This window comes from Cnephaeus nilssonii, assembly GCF_951640355.1.
Source record: "Cnephaeus nilssonii genome assembly, chromosome: X".
In the NCBI taxonomy this organism is placed as follows: domain Eukaryota; kingdom Metazoa; phylum Chordata; class Mammalia; order Chiroptera; family Vespertilionidae; genus Cnephaeus; species Cnephaeus nilssonii.
The window spans coordinates 114257248-114266014 of record NC_137071.1 but is presented as its reverse complement, the minus strand read 5'-3'; the positions used below and the strand labels follow the sequence as shown (position 1 = coordinate 114266014).

The following is an 8767-nucleotide window of genomic DNA, read 5'->3' as shown; positions in this document are numbered from 1 at the left end:
ATTCCATTTATAGAAATACCACATTTGATTTATCCATTCACAAGTTGATGGATATTTGTTTTGTTTTGTTTTGTTTCCAGATTTAGGGCTATTGTATATAAATTTCATATAAACATTTCTGTACAAGTCTTTGAATGCACTTAAAAATGTATTTGCGGATAATAGCTAGCAGGATTGCTGGGTCATGTAGTAAGTGGAAATGTATGTGTCATATTGTAACAAACTGCTAAAATGGAAGTATCATTTTACACTCCCATCAGAAGTGTGAGAGCTGAAGCTGCTCTACATGATCATGAATACTTGATTTTGTCAGCCTTATACTTTTAGAAATTTTAGTGAGTGTGTAATGATATTACATTGTGATTTTAATTTGCATTTCTCCAATGACTAATTATATTGAACATTTTTATTTACATATCTGAGATATTTATCTTTTATTGTGCAGTGTCTGTTCAAATCATTTGCTTGTTATTAATGGGAGTTGTCTTTCATCTATTTATTATATTGTATGAGTTATTTAAATATTCTTGATGCATATCTTTTAACTGATATGTGCATTGTTAATACTTTTCCAAATTCTAGCCTGTTTTCTCATTTTCCTAATTGTGTCTTTCCAAAAGCAAACATTTTAAATTTTGTTGAAACCCAATTTACTATTTTTTCTTTATCATTTTTTATATTCCTGCCCTATCTAGTAAACCTTTGTCTGACATAACAAAATTTTATCCTCATTTCTTCTATATGTTTTATAAATTTACTTATACATTTGAGTTTATGATCCATTTCAACTTTCTTTGGGCATACATAATGCAATGATCAATCTTCATTCCCCCTCCCCCCCACCGCCACATGGACATCTAGTTGTTCTAATACCAGTTTTTAAAAAGCCTGTGCTTTCCACATTTATTACCTTGGCATTTTTGTTGACAATCGATTGATCATAAATGTGAGGATCTATTTCTAGATTTATTCTCTTCAATTGATCTATAGGTGCATCTTTGAATCAATATCTCAATCTTTTGATTGTTGTAGGAAAATAGTAAGAAACAGATAGAATGATTTCTCCATTTATTCCTTTGTTTTCAAAATTGTTTTTGCTATTATGTTCTTTGCATTTCCACATATATTTTAGAATGAACTTGTCAGCTTCTATTAAAAATAACTGCTGGAATATTAGTTAGGATTGCATTGAATCTACAGATCAACTTAAGGAGAATTGACATCTTAACATTGAATCTTTCAATCCATGAACATGGTATATATCTACATTTATTTAGGTTTTCTTTAATATCAGCAAAATTTTATATTTGCAGTGTACCAGTGATCTTGATCTTGCATATCTGATGTTAAAAGAAGCTGTAAAAATGAAGAATCTCTTACCCTTTGAGACAGCATGGAGGGACCTGGAAAGTATTATGCTAAGGGAAATAAGCCAGTCAAAGAAAGACAAGTATCACATGATCTCACTTATATGTGGAATCTAATAAACAAAATAAACTGATGAACAAAATAGATCCAGAGACATGGAAGCATGTAACACACTGTGGAATCTCAAAGGGAAGATGGAGGAGGGTGGGTGAGTGGGAAGAGATCAACCAAAGAACTTGTATGTATATATGCATAACCATGGGCACACAAGAGTGTGGTTGTCTGGGGTGGGGTGGAGAGGGTCCAAGGGGAAAATAGGGGATATATGTAATACTTTGAACAATAAAGAAAAATTAAAAAAGGAAATAATCATGTTTCCCCCTTTATTATGTTAATATGAAGAACTACACTGATTAATTTTTAAATGTTAATCAAACTTGAATCTCTAAGATACATTCACTTGGTTAGGTTGTATTTATTTAATATATTTTCTACATTTCATTTGCTAATATTATGTTAATCATTTTTCAGTTTGTGCTCATGAAGAGTTTGGTCTATATTTTTCTATTCTTATAATGTTGTCTGATTTTAGTATGAAAATAATATTGAACTCCTAGAATGACTTGATAAGTTTCTTATCTTCTGCTTTCTGGGAAAAAATGTAGGCTTGTCATTATTTCTTCCTTACTTTCTTACTTTTATATTATTTTGTAAATCATTTTTCTTTTTCTTTTTTTTTTAAGTAAGATTTATTTGACAAATTTCACTTAGTGAAATACACCTAAAAGGAAATCCCATATAATGAAAGATTTAAATCAAGGCCTTGGAATTTCATACAAACACCAAGACCAAAATCCTAAAGTATTGGTATTGCATCTCAAAATTTCCCCACTAACTTAAAAAAAGCTTAAACTTACATGCCTTAGAAGTTATGAAATGAAACTAAACTTAACAAACATGCCAAATGTTTCAGTTTTAATTGTAGACCCAGCTCCTACATTGAGCTTTACAAAAAAGCATGTTTTTCAACATGCTTCCAAACAGTGTTCAATATAATGTGATGTAAGAGCAACATTTAACATAATGCAGCTGCTTTTGCCTGAATATACTTACTGCTTAAGTACATACTGCAATATAACTAACTTGAGAAAAGCTAAAAATAGTTTAACAGTTATAGTTTATTAAACTTAGTTGTTATATCCTAGATGAATATTTGTGTTCAAAAATACTAAACCTTAAATCTTTAATTCAATCCTGATTTCCACTTAGAGTAAGCATAAATCACAAGCTGGTATTGCAAAACTGTTGTTTTGCTTTTTTCTTTAAAATAATGTTGACCAAGAATCACTGATAAGGATCATTTACATTCCCTATCTACCACTCATACTAGACATTCTAGACATCCCTCTCATTCCATTCACTCCCATACATGCGTGGCCTGCACTGCTATAGTAGCTGCTGTTCAATGCTCCTTGGCTGCATATGCCATGTTTGATTGAAAATCACTAGAGTTTTCCTCTAAAACTTGGTCATACCCACTCATGCTGCTCTGGCCACCATACCCACTTATATTTCCTCTATACTCACCACTCAGCTGCTGGCTGGTTGGGACACCGTAACTGGACTGATTGGTTTGACAAGCCCGTGCCTCCCATCATTTGGCTACTATAAGCACCATCACTTCCTCCTCTGTAGAATTCAAGAAGAGTTCTACATATCTTTGTTGCATATTTGCTTTGTCTTTCAACATAGCTGCCACAGCATCTTCATGAGTTGCAAACTCGACATCTACTTCACCAGTTACTTTGCCATCAGGACCAATTTCAGTATGTACTCTCACAGTGTTGACGGTGAAAAAAAATTGTAAATGTTATTCTCAGTAGTGCTGTAAGGTAATCCCTGCATGTGTGCACAGTGTCCCATTATGCTTTGGAAAGTAGAGTCACCATCTGATCCGTATCTGTGGTCAGACATTCCTGAAAAACAGTAATTGAGATATCTTCCAAATCCATCTGACCCAAAACCATAGCCTTCCTTATAGCCATTATAATAATCGTAGCCTCTATAACCTCCACCATAAGCAGGCTCCCCTGCCAATGCTGTTATACCCTCTGCCAGTCCCAGGTCTGTCATAGGGACCTGGCTGCTGCATGGCCATAAGTTTTAGTGGTGGATCATAGTGAGTTCTAACTTCAGCTCGACTTCTCTTAAAGTTTTCCATATACCTGTGCCCTATTCTTTCCTTGTGTTTCTTTATAGCCTTTCTGGCTATTTCCTGCGAAGCAAACTGCACAGAGGCCTCCCCTATTCCTCCCCTGGAAGTCCACTGGCAATTTTATCCCATTTGACATGATTTCCAACCCTGAGAAGAACTGAATAATTTCTACCTTGGTATATCCAAAGAGGAGTACTCTAAATTATACAAAACCATCATTGACTGTGACAGGACTATTTGAAACTATATACTTTGACACCCAATCCTTTGCAATGTTGTTTGACTTGAATACTTCAACATATCTGTGTCCCTTAGTTTCTCTATTTTCAGGGCCAATTTGACTTCATCTTCTGATTCAAGTTCAACAAAAGCCTTACTACTTAGTCTGCCAGATGAAACGAATACCTTGAGCCCCATTTTGAATTTTGCAGTCAGAAAAAACAACAACACTGCACTTCATCCACCAAGCAAGATCAGGGCAAGCCCCAGACCTTCACCAAGAATCCCTTTCTGCTTTCGGTGCCCAACATCATTGTCACTTAGTGGTTCCTGGCATCGAAACAAGTTAATCACATGACTCCTACATGGCTGAGTGAAATCTCATTTTTATTTTTCAATTATAGTTGGCATGTATTATTTTATTAGTTTCAGGTGTACACCCCAGTGGTTAGATATTACATAACTTACTAAGTGATCATCCTGATAAATCTCATATCCATCTGACACCATATATAGTTGTTAGAATACTAGAGGCCTGGTGCATGAAATTTATGCAATTGGTGGGGGGGGAGCCCTCAGCCCAGCCTGCACCCTCTTGCAGTCTGGGAGCCCTCAGGGGATGGCCAACTGACAGGGGAAGGCAGAGAGGTTAGGGGCAATCAGGCAGGCAGGCAGAGGCAGTTAGGGGCGATTAGGCAGGCAGGCAGGTGAGTGGTTAGGAGCCAGCGGTCCCAGATTGTGGGATCGGGCCTAAATCAGCAGCCAGACATCCCCTGAGGGGTCCCAGATTGGAAAGGGTGCAGGCTGGGCTGAGGGCATCTCCCCCCTGCCCCCGTGAACGATTTTCATGCACCAGGCCACTAGTATAGTATAATTGACTATATTCCCTATGCTGTACTTTACATCCCATGACTGTTCTGTAATAACCAATTTGTACTTTTTAATTCCTTCACTTTTTGACCCACCCCATAATCCCCTCCCATCTGTCAATCATGTAAATATTCTCTATATCTATGAGTCTGTTTCTATTTTGCTTGCTTTTTTTATTTTGTCTTTTCTAGTCCATTGTTGATATGTATTCATTGCCATTAATTGTTCATATTTTTTAATCTTTCTTTTTCTTCTTAAAGAAGGCCCTCTAACATTTCATATAATACTGGTTTGGTGTTGATTAACTCCTTTAACTTTTTCTTGTCTTGGAAACTCTTTATCCGTCCTTTGATTCTAAATTATAGCTTTACCTGGTAGAGTAATCTTGGTTGTATGTTCTTGCTTATCATCACTTTGAATATTTCTTGCCAATTCCTTCTGTCCTGCCAACTTTCTGATGAGAAGTCAGCTGAAATCTTATGGGAGCTCCCTTGTAGGTAACTGACTGTTTTTCTCTTGTTGCTTTTAAGATTATTTCTTTGTCTTTAACCTTTTGCATTATAATTATGATGTTTCTTGGTGTGGGCCTTTTTGGGTTCATCTTGTTTGGTACTTTCTGCGCTTCCTGAACTTTCTTTCACCAGGTTAGGGAAATGTTCCATCATTATTTTTTCAAAAAGGTTTTCAAATTTCTTGGTCTCTCTCTTCTCCTTCCAGCACTCCCATGATGCAAATCTTGGCACTCTTAAAGTTTTCCCAGAGGCTCCTTACACTATTCCCATTTTTTTGAATTATTTCTTCTTTTTGTTATTTTGATTGTGTGTTTTTTGCTTCCTTATACACTGAGTGGCCAGATTATTATGATCTCTGAACGCATAATAATCTGGCCACTCAATGTATTACAAATTGCTGATTTGATTATTGAATTCATCTACTCTACTGTTGTTTTTCTTCATTTCAGTTAGTGTATCCTTCATTTTTTACTGGTCCATTTTTTTACTTTTTGCTGTTGATGTTCTCACTAAGTTCATTGAGCATCCTTATAAGCAGTATTTTGAATTATGCAACTAGAAGATTGCTTGTCTCTCTTTTGTTTACTTCTTTTTCCAGAGTTTTGTTCTGTTCTTTCATTTGTGACATGTTTCTTTGTCTCCTCATTTTGGCAGCTTTGTTGTGTTTGTTTCTATGTATTATTAGGTAGTGCCACCATGTCTCCCAGGCTTTGTAGAGTGGCCTAATGCAGTAGGTGCTCTGTATGGTTCAGTGGCATAACCTCCTTGATTAACCAAGCTAGGCACTCAAGGTACACCTCCCAGTGTGGGCTGTGTAACTCTCCTTTTGTAATTGAGCCTTGATTGTTGTTGGCAAGTCAGTGGGAGAGTTTTACCCACAGGCCGATCAGCTTCAAGGATTGGCTTCAATCACTGACCTCCAACCACCTTGGATTATCATCTATGCAAGCACCAACTCAGAGCAGGACTTATTTCACTGGAGTTCTTGTTTCCCTTTGGTAGGTGGTTGGTGGTGATGCTTTAATGTGGTGCAAAGCTGTCCACTTGGTGTGCTGGCTCTGGGGCTTTCTCAAGGTTCAGGGCAAGGTCAGACACCACTGGTGTTCTTTTGGTTCCACCCAGCATGAGCTACAAGGTGATATGCAGATGGCTGTTCCTTGTACTGGGCTTGGAGGTGCCCAGTCTAGGCCAAACTGTGATACATGGCCAGCTGCTGCTAATGCTGGGCATGGGCCACTTAGTGAGAGGTGCCAGACTCCTTGAGGCCAGGTGTTGCTTGTTTGTGAAACTTTAGGATAATCTGAAGCATGAGACAAGACACACTATTGGTATGGAAAAGCCACTGGAAAGAACTTGGGTGGGCCCACAAGTTGGGTGGGGCAGTGCTTCAGGGAATCACCAGGGTGGGGTAAACAGGGTGAGCCAGGTTGATGGAGTCTCAGATATGGCATCCTAGCCTGCCAGTTCTGAGGCGGGGAAGGCTTACCAAATGAAAAAATGGCTTCTGCCAGCACTTCTGTCTGGGAGAAAGCTACCAGCCCAGCTCTCACCCTGATGCCAGTTAATTTAGTTCCTCCATGTATGTCTCTAGTACCTTTCAAGCCACTGCCCCAGAGCTTGAGCTCAGGCAGTGTGAGCCTATGTCCATGCATGGGCCCTTTAAGGCAGTGATCACCAACCTTTCAGACCTCACTGACCACCAGTGGTCCGTGGACCACCAGTTGGCGACTGCTGCTTTAAGAGGAACTGCCTGTGAATTCAGCATCCCTTGTTTCCCTCAACCTCAATCCCCACTGTTTTTTTTTTTTTACCATAGATGTTATTGGGACTTCTCTTCTTGGCACTGGAACCCTGAGCTGTGGGCCTGGGACCCCTCGCTCCTCAGGGAGTACCTCTACACCCAAGATATCCCTCCCAATTTTTATCCACCACACGTTGGTGTGGGACCAGCTGTTCTGCATCTCCCACCCCTCCTACCAGTCTTGATGTATCTTCTTCTTTAATTCCCTAGTTGTAGGATTTTCAGTCAGCCAGATTTCAGGTGGTTTTGAATGACTGTTGTTCTGGAAGAACCATTTGATGTGGTTGTGGGAGTAGGTGATTACCATGTTTACCTATGTTGTCAACTTAACTGGAAGAGATTTTTATTATTTGAAAGAATTCACCTGTGAAGCAATATTGGCATGGAGTCTTGTTTATAAGATTGTTATAAATTATGAATTCAGTTCTTTGATAAATATAAGGCTATTCATATTTTCTATTTTTTCATCAGTTCTAGTGATTTAAATCTTCTAAGGGTGTTTATTTCATCTAAGTTGTCAAATTTATTCTCATAGCTTCATTTTTTAATCCTCACCCAAGGACATATGTGTTTTTTAAATTGATTTTCTTAGGGGGAGAGAGGGGGGGATCTATATGAGAGAGAAACATCAATCTGCTACCTCCCATATGCGCCTTCTCTGGGGATCAAACTTGGAAACTATGTATGTGCCCTGACTGGGTATTGAACCCATAACCTTTTGGTGTACCAGATAACACACTAGCCAACTGAGCCCCCCCCCCCCGCCCCCCAAGCCTGTCATAATTCTTATAATGATGTAATTCTTTAAATTCAACATGATGGATAATTATGCTTTCTTATTTCTGATATTTCTAGTTTGAGTCTTTTCTTTTCTTGACCATTAGCTAGAGGTCTGTCAATGTATTTATATTTTCAAAGAGCCAACTTTTGATTTCATTAATTTCCTCTATTTGTATGTTTTTCTATTTCACTGATCATAATTCTTTTTTTAAAATACATTTTATTGATTTTTTACAGAGAGGAAGGGAGAGGGATAGAGAGTTAGAAACATCGATGAGAGAGAAACATTGATCAGCTGCCTTCTGCACACTCCCGACTGGTTATGTGCCTGCAACCAAGGGACATGCCCTTGACTGGTATTGAACCTGAGACCCTTGAGTCCGCAGGTCGACGCTCTGGCCACTGAGTCAAACCAGTCAGGTCTGATCATCATTCTTAAATTTATTTTTCTCCTTCTTACTTCTGTTTAACTTGCTATTTTATTTTTTAGCTTCCTAAGATGGCAGTTTATATTGCTGATTTTAATCTTCTTAAAAAATGTAAGCATTTAAAGCTATGGGTTTCTTGCTAGGTATTGTATTAGCTGCATTCTACAAATTTTGATTTGTTGTGTTTTCATTTTCATTCAATTCAAGACTTTTTCTAATTTCCCTTGGTTTATTTTAAAGTATGTTGTTTAATTTATAAGAGTTTCAAAAATTTCCAGATATCGTTTTGGTATTAATTCCTAATATAATTTTTCTGTGGTCCCCAGACATATACTGCATAACTTGCATTTAAATTTATTGGGGTTTTCTGGTTTAGCATATGATCTGTTTTGACTAATGTTCTATGTATATTTTAAGGTAATGTTTATTCTACTTTCATTGGATGCAGTATTTTATTTTATTTTTTGCTTTATAAATGTTTATTTGAAATGAAAAAAGAATGTTTTGTTACAATATTTATCAGATGCACAACCTTATTTTCACAGCATAAATAAATATATAAGGCAGAAGTCAA

At 37.4% G+C, this 8767-nt stretch overlaps 1 pseudogene across 1 annotated transcript; it reads right to left on the bottom strand.

Annotated features, from left to right (window-relative positions):
• Positions 1-2830: 2830 nt before the first annotated feature.
• On the bottom strand, positions 2831-4116 carry LOC307095421 (heterogeneous nuclear ribonucleoprotein H2-like; annotated as a pseudogene). Its single transcript has one exon. The product of its transcript is annotated as a heterogeneous nuclear ribonucleoprotein H2-like (transcript).
• Positions 4117-8767: the final 4651 nt, after the last annotated feature.